This window comes from Carassius carassius, chromosome 36 (assembly GCF_963082965.1).
Source record: "Carassius carassius chromosome 36, fCarCar2.1, whole genome shotgun sequence".
In the NCBI taxonomy this organism is placed as follows: Eukaryota; Metazoa; Chordata; class Actinopteri; order Cypriniformes; family Cyprinidae; genus Carassius; species Carassius carassius.
The window spans coordinates 15808168-15826391 of NC_081790.1; the positions used below are offsets into that span (position 1 = coordinate 15808168).

The window sequence follows — 18224 nt, forward strand, 5'->3', positions numbered from 1 at the left end:
ATTTGCTCAATCTGTGGACTGATCCAAACACCATCTTCTTTCATTCTAGAACATCTATATAATCAGTGAACGTGTTGCTTTTTGCTTTTGATGCATAGTGAGATGAGAAAAATGAAGAACAGCAGATGAAAAGAGGAGCAGAAAGGATAGAGAGAGAAAATGAGGAAGACACAACGTGAGCTGGAGAGAGATCTTAGTGAAATCTCAGGCTTTGAAGCTTCTCATACTTGAGGGCAGAGATAAGGGAGGGTTTGCAGTGCAGTCGAAAAACTTATAGCTTTAATGAACGAAATTACTTCAGTATCCAAACACTTTAAAAATAAATAAAAAAAGAGAGAGCATAGAAGACTATAATTATGAAAATAACCCAATACACAAGACAAAAAGTGCACATATACTCTTAAAAACACACACCATTTCCATAATCATGCAAACCCTAGGGCTCTACCATTTCTGCATATTACAAATTATTATTTTATACTATATGCAATAACTCTCTATATGTTCGCTGGAAACAGATCTCATCAGTGCCTCGGCTCAGAGTGCCCGCGTTTCCTTTTTTTTACTCAGTCTAGTAGTTTTCTCGCTATCTCACCCTATTGTGAGGCACCACACGCATCGAATCTGCCATTTAAATGGGTCAGCCTTCTCTCCTGTGTACTGAAAAAACATGAAGCTTCTCCCACCCTCAGATTCCTAACAACTGTCATGAAGCGCTCTCTCTATATACCGCCCGCATGTCTGCCGTACGCATCAATATTCATGAAACATGCAACATCTCTTCACGTGCCCTCTGTAATCTTTAACAGTGGACGGACGAATAAAACGTAGCGGCAGATCTTTAGTGCTGCAGGTTTATCCAAATCGCAATAGTTTAATTAGCCTCTCGTTCTCCATAAAGCATTCATCGCTCTCCCGGCGGCTTTGACAGGAGGGAAGTCTATACGGGCCTGAACCAGCAGAGAGTCATCCAATGCTTTAAATACATAATAAGCAGGGCTGCTGTAGAGTAGCAGGAGCTCTGAAGGGTTTGAGAATGACTGACGGTGCACCTTGGAACAGTGTAGATATTTGGTTAATGGTATATGTGGGTAAAAGCAAAGGTGCAAAGCAAAAATACTTTACAGTGTGACAGATTTTTACTGGTGAGACAAAGGAGGTCTGTAATACATGTAAAACATACAAAGTCATGCTTTATCATTATAGTTCATGTCAGAAGCAGCTGCTCAGCTAGTGTAGAACATTGTGGATACACAATCATCCATCTTTGCATGTAAGCACTCAGTTCTGCAGCTAGACATTTTTACCCCAATCACCTAAGCGGTAAATGTCATGTGACCAATGGCATCACAACAACACTGATTGGCTGACTGCACCACAAGAAGGCACACAGTTCCAACTAGTATTATTTTGGTCAACAAAAACTATGTGATTATTTAAAATTGAAATAAAACTAAAAAAACAACAACTAAACTAAAGGGCATTTAAAATACCATGATAGTAAATCAGTAAAATAATATATAGATGATCAAAAATACATTTTTGATCATCATCCATGCGGATATGTTGTTTTCATTCAGATCGAAGCATTAACAACGTAGACAATATATCTGAGTGGCACAGCAGACAGAGAACAGCATACATAGTTTAGTGGATACTCTCCAAAATGCCGGCTAGGTGACGCGGAGGAGACAAATTGTTGAATAAAGTAATTATTTTTGAACCGCTGATGTCGCATGGATTATTTTACCAAACTCCTTGTTAAGTTTCTAGACTTTCATCATGGTAATATCCTTGCTGTCTATGGAGGGTCAGAGAACTCTCGGAATTCATCAAAAAATATCTTAATTTGTGTTCTGATGATGAACAGAGGTCTTATGAGTTTGGAACGAGTAATTAATGACAGAATTTTAATTTTTGGGTGAACTAAACATAGTAAAACTAAAATTAAAGGAAATAAACTGAAACTAGAAATCAATTAATTAATTATGATAAAAAAAGCTAAAGTAAACTAAAAATAGATAATAAATAAATAAATACAATGAAAACAAAATTATAAAACTACTTATAGTGGACTATGTGAAAAGTAGCAGACCGGAGAAAAAAAAAAAAGTCCATTTCACACTTTTTGAGTCTTTGAAATAAAAGGATGAAATATCTGTGATTTATATGCTTTTGTTGCTTTTAACCCTTGTGCGTTCTTCGGTCACTTCTGGAGAATTTTACATTTAGAATTTGTATATGTCGTAGCTTCACCAGAATGGTGCAAAACTTGGTATGTGAACACAAAAAAAATTGAGGGCATGATTTGAAAACGCTAAGTGGTCGCAAAAAAATAATCACACTCATGGTCGACCATAGGAAATTAAAAGTAAAAAAATACAAAAAACTGAAATTTTTGTGTGAACAATCTACAAATCCCCTACACTGCAGAAGAAAATGCACAGCAATGAAGGGGTGAAACTCTAAAACATCTAGCATGCAAAATCAACACCAACATATGCACAGACACACACTTGTGCGTACACACACACATACACACATACACACACCTATGAACTGGTGTGATTGTAACACTGCAACTATGTAAAGTAAAATCAACAATTCAACAACAATGCAGTAAAAAATAGTGGAGAGCAAGGAAGGGGTTACACTCTAAAACATCAAGAATGTAAAACAGATTAATCCACTCACGCACACTTATTTACACTCACAGACACACATACTGATTTAGACATACTCAAATGAATTGGTATGGCTAAAACCATATAGCCAAAATGAGTAAGAAGACTGAAAAAAGAGGTTAAAATCAGATCAGACCCAGAAGGATTAAGCTCTGATAAAGCATTCCTGTTATTTCTGTTTCAATTTTATAGAAATTTTATGTTTTGTGAAACAAAATGCTTTCTGAGTTCAGGTTTGAATGTAGTTGTCAGGAGAAAGCAGGCTGGATTCAGATGCGGGTAAACTCAAGGCTTTATTCAAAACAGAGGAGATGAGTCACGTTTCACAGGTTTCACTCGCAGTGACAGGATGAGTAGCAGATGAGTCACGTTTCACAGAAGTACGTATAACCGCCGAACCGGAGGGATGAACAGCTGGAAGCTACTAGGAGCTCTAGGCTTGTAAGAACAAGGGCAGAGGAATCAACTAAACACACAGGAGCCTTCAAAAAGAGTTCAAAGAGCTGCTAGATGATCGGAGCTATTGGTATGAATAACAACAGTCTGACAATAGACAGAGAAACACAGGGAATAATAAAGGGGAAAAATTAGAAGGACATAGAGAACAGGTGGCGAGCAATTAAGGTTAACAACGGGGAAACAAGGTAGGCAGGGAAAACACAAACAGGCAGACGCGGTGAGCTTTCAAACCTTCCCCACACACACACACACACCAAAAAGACAGGTGATTAGCCCAGAGACCCGACAGTATCCCCCCCTCCCAGGAGCGTCACCTGGCGCTCTAGGAAGGGGCCTACCTTGATGCCGCCGGAAGTCCTCAATCAACGAGCGGTCCAGAATGTCCCGGGACGGCACCCAACACCTCTCCTCTGGACCATACCCCTCCCAGTCCACAAGATACTGAAACCCCCTGCCGCGGCGCCGCTCATCGAGTAATCTCTTAACCGTATAGGTAGGAGATCCATCCACAAGACGAGGGGGTGGGGGGGTGGGGCGACTGCAAGCAGGATTAAGGGGGGAAGAGAACACAGGCTTGACCCTGGAAACATGAAACACCGGGTGAACCCGACCAAGAGTAGGAGGGAGCTTGAGCCTGATCGCCACCGGACTAACCACCTTGGTGATGCGGAATGGCCCAATGAATCTGGGTGCCAGCTTACGAGAAGGCGCCTGGAGAGGCAGATCCTTGGTAGAGAGCCAAACCCGTTGACCACACACATAGGCTGGAGGAGAGGACCGGCAACGATCAGCTGCAGCCTTGGTTCTGCCAGAGGTTTGGACCAAAATCCTCCTGACTTTCTCCCAGGTGCGACGGCAGCGCTGGACGAAAGCCAGGGCGGATGGAACCGCTGCGTCGGGTTCCTGTGATGGGAACAGAGGTGGATTATAACCAACAGCACACTCAAAAGGGGACATACCAGACGCGGCCGCAGGAAGGGTGTTATGAGCGTATTCTGCCCAGGAGAGCTGCTGACACCAGGAACTCGGATTGTTGGACGCTAGACAGCGGAGCATTCTTCCTAGATCCTGGTTGGCCCGCTCACACTGCCCATTGGTCTGAGGATGAAAACCAGAAGACAGATTTGCAGAGGCCCCAATCTGTCTACAAAATTCCCTCCAGAACCGGGAGACGAACTGGGGACCCCTATCTGAAACCACATCTACCGGTAACCCGTGGAGACGGAAGACGTGATCCACCACCAGTTGGGCGGTCTCCCAGGCGGAAGGCAGCTTGGGCAGGGGAATAAAATGAACCGCTTTGGAAAAGCGATCCACCACCGTGAGAACAACGGTGTTTCCCTTCGACGGAGGAAGCCCAGAGACGAAATCAAGGGCGATGTGCGACCAAGGACGGGAAGGGATAGGGAGAGGATGCAGTAGACCATCAGGAGGGCGATTGACCGGCTTACTCTGGGCACATGTGGGGCAGGCCAACACAAACTGTCTAACATCTGCGGCCATAGTAGGCCACCAAAAACGCTGTCGGATGGCAGACAATGTTCTCCGAATACCTGGATGGCAGACTAACCTGGATGAGTGACCCCACTCAAGGACCTCAGAGCGCAGCGCAGCCGGCACCGGCAACCTGCCCGCCGGGCACTCTCCCGGCACCTGCACCCCTCGACCGGCCTCCTCAACTCGCTGCTCGATACCCCACGAAAGAGCCCCGACCACCACCCCCTCAGGAAGGATGGCCTCGGCCGCAAACTCCCCCCCCCCCCCGGAGCACCGAACAGGCGAGAGAGGGCATCGGGCTTGGTGTTCTTAGATCCCGGCCGGTACGAGAGGGTGAAGTTGAATCTGGCAAAGAAGAGCGCCCAGCGGGCCTGACGCGAGCTCAGCCTCTTGGCCGAACGGATGTATTCTAGGTTCTTGTGATCCGTCCAGACCAAGAAGGGCTGCGCTGACCCCTCCAACCAATGACGCCACTCACCCAAGGCCAATCGTACCGCCAGCAGCTCTCTGTTGCCGATGTCATAGTTACGTTCTGCAGGGCTGAGACGACGAGAGAAGAATGCACAAGGATGAACCTTCCCATCATGGAGGGAACGCTGAGATAGAACTGCGCCAACCCCAACGTCCGAAGCATCAACCTCGACAATGAACTGGGCCTCCGGATCTGGAACCATCAGAGCAGGTGCAGAGACAACCTACCTGCGCTTCCCGGTTCCACCTGAAGGACACCTTAGTGGAGGTTAAGGCTGTCAGCGGTGCAGCGATCTGACCAAAATTCCGGATGTATCGCCGGTAGAAGTTGGCAAAACCCAGGAAACGTTGCAGAGCCTTCCGGGAGTCAGGGACCGGCCACTGGGCAACAGCTTCAATCTTAGCGGGATCAGGCTTGATCCCCTCCGTAGAAATAATGTGGCCAAGGAACGTAACTGACTCAGCGTGGAATTCGCACTTCTCCGCCTTGACAAACAACTGGTTCTCTAGTAACCGCTGGAGAACCGTCTGACCTGCTGGGTGTGTAACTGGAGAGAAGAGGAGAAAATCAAAATGTCATCCAAATACACAAAGACAAATTGATTAATCATGTCACCCAACACGCTGTTGACGAGTCCCTGGAAAACGGCTGGAGCATTGGTAAGACCAAACAGAAGAACCAAGTACTCGTAGTGTCCCGAAAGGGTGTTAAATGCCGTCTTCCACTCATCCCCCTCCCGAATGCGCACCAAGTGGTAGGCGTTGCGCAGGTCTAACTTGGTGAAGACCCGAGCTCCCTGCAAAAATTCAAAAGCAGAAGACATTAAAGGTAGGGGGTACCTGTTCTTGATAGTAATGTCATTCAAACCTCTGTAATCAATACAGGGGGGCAGGGAGCCGTCCTTCTTCTGAACAAAGAAAAACCCGGCACCAGCGGGAGAGGAGGAATGGCGGATGAGCCCAGCCTGAAGTGACTCACGTATGTACTTGTCCATGGCCTCTCTTTCAGGACCTGAAAGGGAATATAAACGACCCTTAGGCGGAGAAGAGCCCGGGAGGAGATCAATGGCACAGTCGTAGGGGCGATGCGGAGGTAGCGAGGTGGCCCGGGCCTTACTGAAGACCGCCCGAAGATAATGGTACTCCGCCGGAACACCAGTCAGGTCAAAGGGATCCTCCTGAGGAACACAAGACACAGAGACAGGACGAAAAACAGCACCCAAACATGACACGTGACAAGACTGACTCCAGGCTAAAACAGAATTACCGACCCAATCAATTTGTGATTGTGCTTGTGCAACCATGGGTGTCCCAGAACTAAAGGAGCCTTAGGGGAATCAATAATAAAAAGTTCAATCTGCTCATGATGGCTGCCAGCAATCTGAAGAACTATCTTGGGAGTGACGTGGGTGATTGTGGTAAGGGGACGGCCAGCTAATGACCATGCTGATACGGGACTAACCAAAGGAAGAAGCGGTATTCTCCAACGTTGAGCAGAGGTAGCATCAAGGAAGTTCCCCTCAGCCCCTGATTCCACAAGGGCGAGTCCAGTGTGTGAATGACTCTGGAAGGAGAGTTGGAACGGCAGCTGAGTGCGTGTTGCAGGAGAGCTTGAGCTGAGAACCGTGCCCACCAGGACTCTCCGCCTCACTGGTGGACCCTGGCCCTTTAACGGGCACTGAAGGGCGAAGTGGCCTCCCTTGCCGCAGTATAGACACGCCCCCGACGACAGACGCTCCTGCTTCTGCCGTGGTGTAAGCCGTAGATGACCCAACTGCATGGGCTCCTCCTCCGAGGGCTGTCGGCTGGCTGAACTGGCTGAAGAGGACTCTAGGTGGCGCCACGGGGCGGGCGTTTGCCGTTGTTTGCGGTGCCGGCTGAGACGACCCTCAATACGGAGCGCAAGATTAATGAGTTGATCCAATTCCCGCGGGAGCTCTATGTAGGACTGTGTGAGAAAGAATTTGCTCATGTGTTAAGACAGACTGGCATTTTCTCATCTGTAGTGATTTATTTTGTATACAACAGTTCTCAAACTTGATCGGCCAGGTGGTGTGATATTTAGTCCAACAGCACTGTGACAGGGCAGTTCTGGCCTAATGGATAGAGAATCTGACTTGTTACCTGGAGGTCACGGGTTTGAGTCTCAGGTCCGGCAGGAATTGACCAGCGCTCTTCCACCCTCAATACCATGACTGTGGTGAGACTCTCAAGCAAGGCACCGCAAATTTGGCTCCCCATTGCTTTGGGTGTTTGCATACTTGGATGGGTTAAATTCAGAGCACAAATTCCAAGTATGGGACACCATACTTGGCCACACGTCATTTCCCTATCACTGTTTGTATCATGCCATTTATCTGTGCATTAGTGGAGGGGATTTTCTTTGTACAAGTTCCATCATTACAAGATAATCGCGCTGTTCACTCGGCTCAGAATTCAACAGCACGAGGCGAACTCGCTCCCTCCGATGAGTCTCGGTCACGTGACCACTACAGCGCCGTGAGATCCGGTGTGAAGCTCTTCAATTCAGCAAAGAACACAAATGTGATTTAAACTAGTTTAAATCCAGATGAAGCAGCGCTGAGAAACAGGAGAAACATGTGCAAGCACAATATAGTCAGAAGGCTTTTCTTTTAAATCTATAAATTGCCATAATTTACCATGGATTTATAGTAACATTAATGTTAACTGCATGCATTGTGTCATAAATGTCATTTGGGATATTCAAATCGAATTTTATTTAATAGACATATCGAATATCGAATTTTATTTAATAGACATAATGTATTAAAGGAGTAATAGAATATATTTTACAGTATTGTTTGTGATAAGTGTTTAGTGTTTATGCATTTATGTATTTACGACTGTTTTTCATATAAATACGAAATAAAAACCATATAGTTAATTTTTTACCATGGTATTGCTGCGCTATATATGTGTGGTTTTAACGAGTACATTTTCGAAAAGCAAACAAAACACTTGCAGAGTGCGCGCATACGTGATGGACTAGACTAGTGCCCATACGCATTTGTAGTTCGTTCTTTCACTGGAAATGTAGAATTATGACATGTTTTAAGATATGGGGCAGAAAATGTATAGATTTATAGAATTTCATATAGAAGAGTGACGTTTTTCTCCAAAAGTCCAAGAAGTTAATATTAAGAGACTTACGTTTTAGACAACATATTCCCAGTTTTTTGCTCTATTTCTAAAAACAAAAATTATTCCAAACATAGCCACTGTTTTGCATCTCTGAGCAACATGATAGTGTTTCTTTCAATTGTTTAAATGATTCGGTTCAATCACAATGACTCACTTATTTATAGTGACTCGCTGCCACCTACTGGCGGTTTTAATTTCACATTTAAGGTACCTTTTCATTTTTAAAATAATTTCAAACATCAGTTTTCAATGTTTTATGTTTAAAATATTACAACATTATTTATTCATTTGTAACTGCAGGTTAAAGTGTTCCATGTCCCACAGAGCTGCATTAAACAGTGTGTAAACGCATCTAAATGGCACTTCAGATGCAGCTTCTGTGTTTTCTCTGCACTGCAAATATCAGTTTTGTTGATACCGATTGCATTTGCTTGGTAAACAGCCCAAATGTAAGAATTTGACCTAAAAGATGATGCACACTTTTAGAAAAAATGGCTTAAAGGTAAAAATAATGAATTCAGGAGTCAGCTATCAGCACAATAAAAAATAAGATATCAGCACAATAACACATTCAGCAAAATATTGTCTAATTATCGTTATCGATAAAAACCCAGAAAATCCCATAGATATAATTTTTTTTTAATATTGCAAACCCTTAATATATGTCATTAAATTTATATAACAATTCATTTATAACTGTTTAAATTAATATAAAATGTTATACTTTTGACTCATCCATTTCCTAAAAAATGGTTTAAAGGCTGAAATGTAAAGTTCATCATTTTATAAAACTTTTTGCTTTTGTGAAAACATGTATCTGAACTGTAAATTATGCTTTTTACAGTCATGTTACAGTTTAATATGATACTATAGACATTGCCCTACCCCAATCATATGGTATTCATTTTATTTGTGCAGGTCTTAAAAGGGTCTTGAAAAGGTCTTCAATTTTAGCTTAAAAATCCTGCAGAAAGCCTGTTTAATAAAGCCTGTCAGAATAATTACATTTCACAATATAAAAATGTTTGTTTCTACCTTGAGCTGCTGCTAAGCTGCAAAGTTAACTAGTCACCCTGTGCTATGCTTTCGATATAGTAGGCAAGAAATAGTATGTGAAAAGAATAGTATGTCTGAATTCACAGTATTTCTAAGACAGTATGGAAAAAGTATCCAAAATAATTACTCCCAGCAAGATTATAATGTATTCATCCAATGGACACTTAACTATCCCATGCTAGTTGTGAATGGTAGTGAAGCAAAGCAACTGATGCTGGTAGATGGCAGATATAGTAATTATGGATTACAACTGCGCTACACACATTCCTACTATGTAAAACACATTCTTTAACATTCGGTAAGCATGTACTTATTCAAAAGAAGTAGCTAATCAGAGAGTATGCAGTTTCTAAAACAGTCACAGCCTTTAGCAGTAAATGATTGAGTCATTCACCCAATTAAATCGGTTGAAAATGAGCAACATTTAATTCCGCATTTGGAATTATTTTAAAAAGTGGAGCAAAAATAAATATAGCAATATTTTGTCTAAAATTTAAGTTACTCGTTGTTAACTTTAGCTCAGTATTAGCTTCAGAAGGCTCCCCAGAGCCATATGGAGTAATTTTTATGATGGATTGACGCACTTTATTAGACTTCAAAATCTTAACACCCATTCACTGCCATTATAAAGCTTGGAAGAGCCAGGAATTTTTTTTATATAACTCTGATTGTATTTGTCTGAAAGAAGAAAATCATACACCTAGGATGGCTTGAGGGTGAGTAAATATGGAGTAATTTTCATTTTTGGGTGAACTATCCCTTTAACCACCGTAATTTTATAATGAAATTACAAATGTATTTGAAAATACAACCTGATGCATCTTGGCTTCCTGCAGAATCTAATTTGACACCAGTGGTATTTATTAATTTCCAAAACACAATAGACATCTACACCGGACAGGGTGCGTCTGAGAAAACACTTTTCAATAAAAAGATATAATGTGTCGATTGTTGTTATGTTAAGTCTTCTGTCTATAGTACTTATCAGGAGCTGTGAGAAAACCTATTGAAATCTAGTCAAGTGTGAACATTTTCCCATCATACCAGCACCACTGAATGTGACAGAGGAAAAGAGAATGGGTGGAAAGTCCATCAACATGTTCCACCTCATAATTTACATTCATGCTGTGGAATAGACAGGGGAGCTCAAAAAGCCCAGAATTCAAGAAATAGAAACCTTTAGCATGCCATCATGGGAATAGAGAGGAGGACAGAATGAAAATCAAGTGATAGGAAACAATTTCACAGCACTTATTCTGCAAAGTCTGACACAATGGTGGATGTAAAGAATTTAGATTTCATTTGCACTAATTAATCTGGAGGTGGGAATCAATGGGTCTCTCAGTTCCCATGTTCTCACGACCCAGTGTAAAATCACAGGTCTGCAGCCAGTTTTGTGACTGATGTGTCTCATATGAGGAATTGATCTATCATTCAAATTCATCTCACGTCATCCTGTTGCAACAGTTATACAGAGCCCAATAAAGCTTTGAGACTAAATCACCTTAGACAACCTTCAGTACAGAAAAACAAATCCAAACAATAATGTCTGGAAATCTGTCGAGAATCAAGAATTGTTTCAAGGTAAAGAAGCAGTTCATCAAAAATATGCAAATCCTTTGAAAATGTACTCACCCTCAGGCCATCCAAGGCCATCGAAGATGTAGACGAGTTTGTTTCTTCATCGGAACAAATTTGCAAGCATTTGTAAGACCTATATTTAGCATTACATCACTTCCACTCTGCAAGTGAGTGAATGCAGTATGATAAAATGCGTTGATAAAAACAGCCGATAAAACATCACAATAATCCAGTCCATCAATTAATGTCTTGTGAGCAACAAGCTGTGTGATTGTAATAAATATATTCATCATTAAGGGATTTTTAAATACAAACCTCTGCTTCTGGCTACAGTACAACTCTTGTATAATGTGTAATATTGTTTTCTCCAGTGGAAAAGCCATACGGTCTGAATCAGGAGAGAAATATGCACAGATCAAGCACTGCTGATACACAAAAACAGTTCTAAACAAATATGTCTGTAGATTTTGAGAGGACAACAGGAGATAGACTTCACTGGAAGAAGCATTATTATGGATTATGGAATTTCTTCCCAATAGCAACAGACTGAAGTTAAAATTATTGATTTGTTTCGCTTTACAAGATGTTAATTGATGGACTGGAGTCCATCAGTTTGATTACTTGGTGCATTACTTGTCATTTATTGTGATGCTTTTATCATTTTTGGACTCGCATTCTGATGGCACCCATTCACTGCAGAGGACCCATTGGTGAGCAAATGCTGTAATGCTAAATTTCTCCAAATCTGTTCTGAAGAAACTAACTCGTTGAATGGCTTGAGATCTCTGACCCTCCCATAGACAGCAAGGATCCTAACACGATCAAGGTCCAGAAATCTAGCAAGGAGATTAGTAAAATAACCCATGTGACATCAGGGGTTCAACCATAATTTTACAAAGATTACTTGTTGTATGCAAAGAAAGAAAAAAAAAACTTTATTCAACAATTCGTCTCTTCCACGTCATCTTAGCGCCCCTGATGTCACATGGATTATTTTACAGATCTCCTTGCAACGTGTCTGGATGTTGATCATGTTAATTACATTGCTGTCTATGGGAGGGTCAGAGAGCTCTCAGAATGCATTAAAAAAATCTTAATTTATGACATATTTTCATTTTTGGGTGAACTATCCCCATAATATGGATTCAGCACCCTGGACAGCGACTAGAGCACCAGATCTTATTACAGTTTGCCACTGTTGCATTTCACCAAGCATATTGTATATAATAGTCTGTAGTATGGGTGTAACTGCAAACTAAACTTTTCTAACATAGGATCTCACTCAGCAAAAGTGCTGTGTTGCACAGGTTTTTTTTTTTTTGCCATTTTATCCCAATAGTGTAATGGAATTATGGGCCTGGTGTAAATTTGGCCAACATGAATATATCAGGAGGGAAAGGTATTTTAAGATGCTCTTAGAGCTGAATAATTAAAAAGCATATGCAGTAGAGATAAATAGTGAGGAGGCAAGTCATGCATTTGATTGTGTAAAAAATCAAATCAGCTGAGTCTTTGATGAATGAAGCACAATAACTTGTTCACAATTATAGGAGCACTCTCAGGAATGTTTGTTTTGGGTATCTCCCAAAGTCCCAAAGAGTCAAACTGTATTTAATTAATGTTATTATATAATTACCCAGTTTTGGCATTCATTACAGGACGTACAAACACAAAAATCACAGTCTAACGACAGGAAGTAGGTTTTCTTAAAATATGTATTCAGAATCATGATTATAAACAGAAGAAGTAGGACGGAAGGACAGAAGGGGAAAGCAGGAGAGTAAGGAAGAGAGAACATAAGCCTCATGAAGCACCTAAAAAATGAAAATAATTTGCTGAAACCCAGAGGAGCTATCACCAGTGTCCCAGTAGAGACACCCTACAACCCCATTCCCTGCTTCAGAAATGCTTGAAGTAAAACAGCACGCTGATATTAAATCTAAATTGAAGTTCCTGCATGAGGGCTGGCACCTTGAAAACAAAGAGGTAGATCAAAGGCATTTTCCCCACATCCAGAATTATCTGGCTACATTAGCAGAGACACTTACAAACAGCAATTATTAAAGCTGATGGAGGTCTTGGGTTGCATAAGGCTGATCGTATTAATTAAATTAACCCGTTTCAGATCTGCAGGGCAGAGAATATATAAACATGATTCAACTGACTACAGTGTTGCAAAACCATTTAAATGATATTGTAAAACTTATATTGCATTATATTATTTATAGAATATTAAGTGCATAAATATACATTCAAAAACTAAATATATATAAAACATAGCTGAGAAAAAGCATATTAATATAAATATTGAATATTGAAAGTGTATTGCAGTATATTGCTTTATTAATATATTGTGATATTTTTAAAAATATTAATATATATTTTTTCAGTTTTGATTGTAGTTTTGATTAAATTAGTAGTATAGAAATTTTACACTTCAGCTTCAATTTAAACTGTATAAAGGTGTAAACTACTATCTGTGGTTCAAGCTATTAACCATGAACAGACACCCTGTTATTCAAAGGTAAATAACTAGTGGTGAAATCCAGAAATCAGTGTCCTCCTGAAAGCTAAAAGTCCCATTTGGTACAGCCAAGATATGCTACCTGACTGGTTTGAGGTGCTTTTGTTGGAACCCCGTATTTCACTTTTGCCAAACATTTTGGCATCAACAATTTGAGACAGACAAGAGTGTTCTTTTGGAGAGCTGTTTTCCTCCTTGATTTGTTCCCCTAGGTCACTCCTTTGTGCTTTATGCAGAAAGATGAATGTACTCATTCATTCTTGCCATACTGTTCTTTTCTAACACTTTTGAAGACTGTTGTTGTAGCCATTTTACTTGGACAGGGAATTGGTGTTCTGTTATCTTCAGGTACACATTTTCTACATGGCCACGGGTTCTTGGCAATATTTCACACTGCATAGCTTTTTCAGCTTCAACTCTTTCTCTGGGGTCCTCAGACATTTAATTTGATCATAGCATGAGTCCTGTATGAAGAGACACCCCTGAATAGTAAAAGGAACCAATTTTGCATTTGTTGTATAGAAGGGCCATTCAATTCTGAACTGTCCATAATCAACCTGTCATATGGCCACATAATAAAACATAAGCACTGTTCCAAAACTTAGTGAGATGCCTGCAGAGGAAGCAATTTAAGGAATCATATGCATGTGAAGGTTGTTCCAGAATAGTCATCTTAATTATGCTGCCTCCTAAGATACCTCAGTTTAGCCAAATTCTAAGGCAGCATCACATGCATAGTTTCCAGAGAAGACAATTCCAGGCAGGGTTTAGTGAAAATAATACAAGATGGCAACCAAAATGTTGATTATAAATATGTGTAACTCAAACCTAGTGAAACAGAAGTGTGCTCAAATCTTAAAAGAAAAAAAAAATCCAGGTAATTTAAATTAATGAAACAAAAAGCCAGTGAAGTGTACTTAAAAGGAAAATATCTTCATGACTATGCTTCTTAACACATTAAGTACACTTTCAAAATGTTATTTAAATTAAATTACATTTAAAATCTTTATCTTTAAAAATCTTTTGTCATGCTTTAAAGATGTAAACTTTGATGTCTTGACTAAAATTTAAAAGCACATGTAAACTACTTGATAATCTTTTTTCTTTTTTTTTTACTTTAATTACATCAAAGTTTTAGTTCTCTGTTAATGCTCATCAGTACACTGAGAAAAATTATAATATTTAAATTAATTAGTTTTATTCAAAATATTATTTAACATCACTGAATCAACCTAAATATGTTAATTTATACTAAAAAAACTAATAATTATGGGCTAAATTAGGTAAAAGTAGCTCTTAAAGGTAACGATTATGTTATCACTTTTTACAGTGTACATTCAACACGTTAACCTTATTTAAAAGATAATATGAATTACACATAAAATGTACTTAAGTGGGTCAAACAAAACCAGTTATGTTCAAATAATTTCATTTAGCATAAATTCGAACTATAATACATTTTCATTTAATTACATGCAATTATTTGCCTGAATACATTACATTTACTTGCACTTAAGCCAAGCAAAGGATAAAGAAAATTGTGTTTTGGTACAATGCAGCGAATCTTGAATCGTTTGTTTTGGTGTGCTGTTTTGTGTTTGGTGCATGTTTCTCTCAATGCATCTCACAATGATTGCATATCATGTCAGTAGCATGCAGTCTTTTGTGTCTTTACAAGTAGATTTGACCACATGAGTGTCTATGAAAGCAGTATGGTTGAATGCATTTTCGACTACTTCTTGAGGTGGTGTAAAGTGGATGAGCTCAACATTTTAGACCCTTAAAGGTGTCATGAAATGCAGAATCCAAAATTCCCTTGATCCTTTGACATATAAGAGGTCACTGTACTATAAAAACATCCTGTAAGTTTCAGAAGCGTAACCTTCTCATTACTCTCAAAACAGCTTACACTGAATCCAGTTTGCCAAAATGACAGCTTGTAGAATGTACAACTCTATGATGTAACGGTCTGGTTAAACTCCATCTCCGCAGAAGAAGATCAACGCCTGCTTCTACATCGCTGCTTTTTTAGCCCCGCCCACCAATTCACAGATGTAGTATTTACAAGAGAGGCGAACACACAGGTGTACGAAGAAACCAACAGGACAACAAGATGCTGTACAATGCCAAGTTGTGGTAAAAAAAGGTCTTTGCATCGCCTTCCTTCTGATCCACACATTAGGAAAGAGTGGATTTTTTTTTTATTATTATTATTTTTTTATACGATCTGTCACACCCATTCAAACGAAGCAGAGAACAGTACAAATAATAATTTAAAAAAAACAGAGGCAGTGCATGAACCCTTTAATACCAAATGAAAACAAGACAGCAGCATCCTGTATAGACAGAAAGTAGCTGACTACATTTTAGTATAGTTCTTTATGCAAACAAATAATTCAAACTGGGAAAAAACTCAAAAGACTCTAAGGGCTAAGAAAAGCAGGCAAAAATATCTCATAATATTTATATTATCTATAACACGGCTTGACAGAGCTTGCTTACCTCAATTGTGCAGAGACTCGAGAAGGGTGAGATAATTTAATGGTTCGCTTGGCTGAATTTTACAGTGCTAACAATTTGTAAGGGCAGACGAGCTGTGGACTAAGGGTTAAATAAAAAGGCTTTAGTGTGGGGCTCCTGGCTCTGTGATAATGGTGGATGAGCTGCAAGTGGAGGTGAGAATAACACCATTTGGATTCTCACTGAGGAGGGTGATACTAAAGAGATCACACATATATAACCAGCAGACATAAACACAAGTGCACTGAAAGAACCTCAGATTTAGAAACAGAACTCTAAGCCTGCACAAAAAAGGTTTAACCCTACAATTTTCTGGATGTTTTGCACACAGTTATACCCATAATTCTTATGCCACATATAGAGACCCTGGACAGACTTGCTGGCTTTACAATCATATGGAAGCTCATGCTTGTAACAAAATTAGTCTTTTAAATCTTGGCCGACATAATTCACGTCTTCCGGAGCTTTCAGAGCAAGAGGATGTACAGATATTCCGACACGCCACATAATGAAAGAAGCAGCAGCAGTGGAAACAAACCACTTTCTGAATTCATCCTTTAGCAAGAGTGGGATTATTTTCAGTTCGCCAGAAACATTAAGATTAGCTCAAGCTGTGAGTAATGGTTCCTGGCATTAGGGGAAAAGAAATAATGCCAGTGAAACCAAGAGGAGAACACATAGCAGTTTACAACTAGACGGCATCAGTCATACTAGACTATGAATTGTGGGAACAAAACTAAATCAAGCCTTTAGCAAACACGATAAATGTGGCACTAATAGTCACATGATGTATAGAGACCACAGGCATTGCTAATGACATACTATATGATTCAGGATTAAAAATAGATATTTCAAACTATTTCATGCCATCAACTAAAGTAAAAATGGACGGGGCTGATTTGAAATGCAAGCTGCAGGAGTTTCTTTTACCTACAATCTGTTTTTTGATGCAGTATAATTATATAACAAACTAAATTATAGCCATAATTGATTTCCCTAGTGAGGATATTGTGTCATATGAGTGCAGGTCTGTCAAATGCATCTTGTTTGTCAAACTGACCATCTGTTATATTTGCTTATATGTTAAAAGGATAGATGATCCAAAAATAAAAATTCTTCATCAATTCCTCACCCATACACTCTTAAAAAAAATTAAGGTTCCAAAGGGGGGTTTTCACTGCGATTCCATAGGGGGGAAAAAAACAAGGAAAAACCATTTACCCCTTTCAGTGATTAGTTTTTACAATTTTTTCTTATTGTTAAAACAATTTAATTATCTAAAGAATCTTTTTTTTTCGCTCCAAAGAACCTACGGTGCAATAGATGTTAAAGGTTCTACATGGAACCATCAATGCCAATGAAGAACATTTCTTTTTAAGAGCGTATGTTGTTCCAAAACATGACTTTCTTTGTCCTGCATACCACAAACTTTGAATTCTTGAAGAATGTCTTTGTCCATATACAATAAAAGTCAGTGGGGTACAAAAACATTTCTATGTTTTATGTATGGACTAAAACATCATCTTTTGAGTTCATGCTGAAGTTATTAAGTAATACAGTTTTGGAACAATATGAGTCATATGAATGACAGAATAAATAATGATTTTTATTATTATATTTGGGTGAATGATGACAAAGTAGAATACTGAAAAGCAAAAAGCAGCACACTCCCCTCCAAAAGAGAGGGAAAACATGCCAAAATCAGCCAGAGGTTTTTTACACCTCACACAAACAATGTGGGAGAGAAATAAACCAGCACAATGCAGATGACTTTATTATTATTATTATTATTATTATTATTATTATTATTACATGTCTCAATTCTTTGAAGAAGCTCCCCATGGAAATAGTTTTTGATCTAAAGTCAGAGAATTGGAAACTGAGGGTTTCCCTACATACCACAGCACACTGGTATCACATTCTATGTTTATCTGAAACAGGTGGGCTGCTTCTGTAGTGAGAGTAGGAGAGCGTTTCCATGAGAACTGTGCCTGCTAAGTATTCACAGCCAGTATGAAAACTATGTGGCACTTACTACTAGTTATGCAGGGCCAGAGCGAAACATTTAAGAGGGAGTTGTTGCTATATGCGTAAAGAATACGAACTCAATTGAACCGTTTTAGTACATGAGTAAAATCAGTCTTACCTGCTCTGACAGACAGACGTAGGTTAACAGAGGTTCATTTTGTTGAGTAGCTCCTGTATAGGCTGAGAGAAATTTGACAAGCAACTTTGCACCTGAAAAAAAAATGTTTAAATGAGGAATGTCT

General features: G+C 39.8%; 1 protein-coding gene across 1 annotated transcript in view; it reads right to left on the minus strand.

Annotated features, from left to right (window-relative positions):
• The window catches only part of slc8a4a (solute carrier family 8 member 4a), a 78131-nt gene that overhangs the window by 59309 nt on the left and 598 nt on the right, over positions 1-18224 (minus strand). The window contains exon 2 of the mRNA XM_059526472.1: positions 18101-18192. The gene's annotated coding sequence lies outside the window, so the exon portion shown is untranslated. The remainder of the gene's footprint in view (positions 1-18100; positions 18193-18224) is intronic.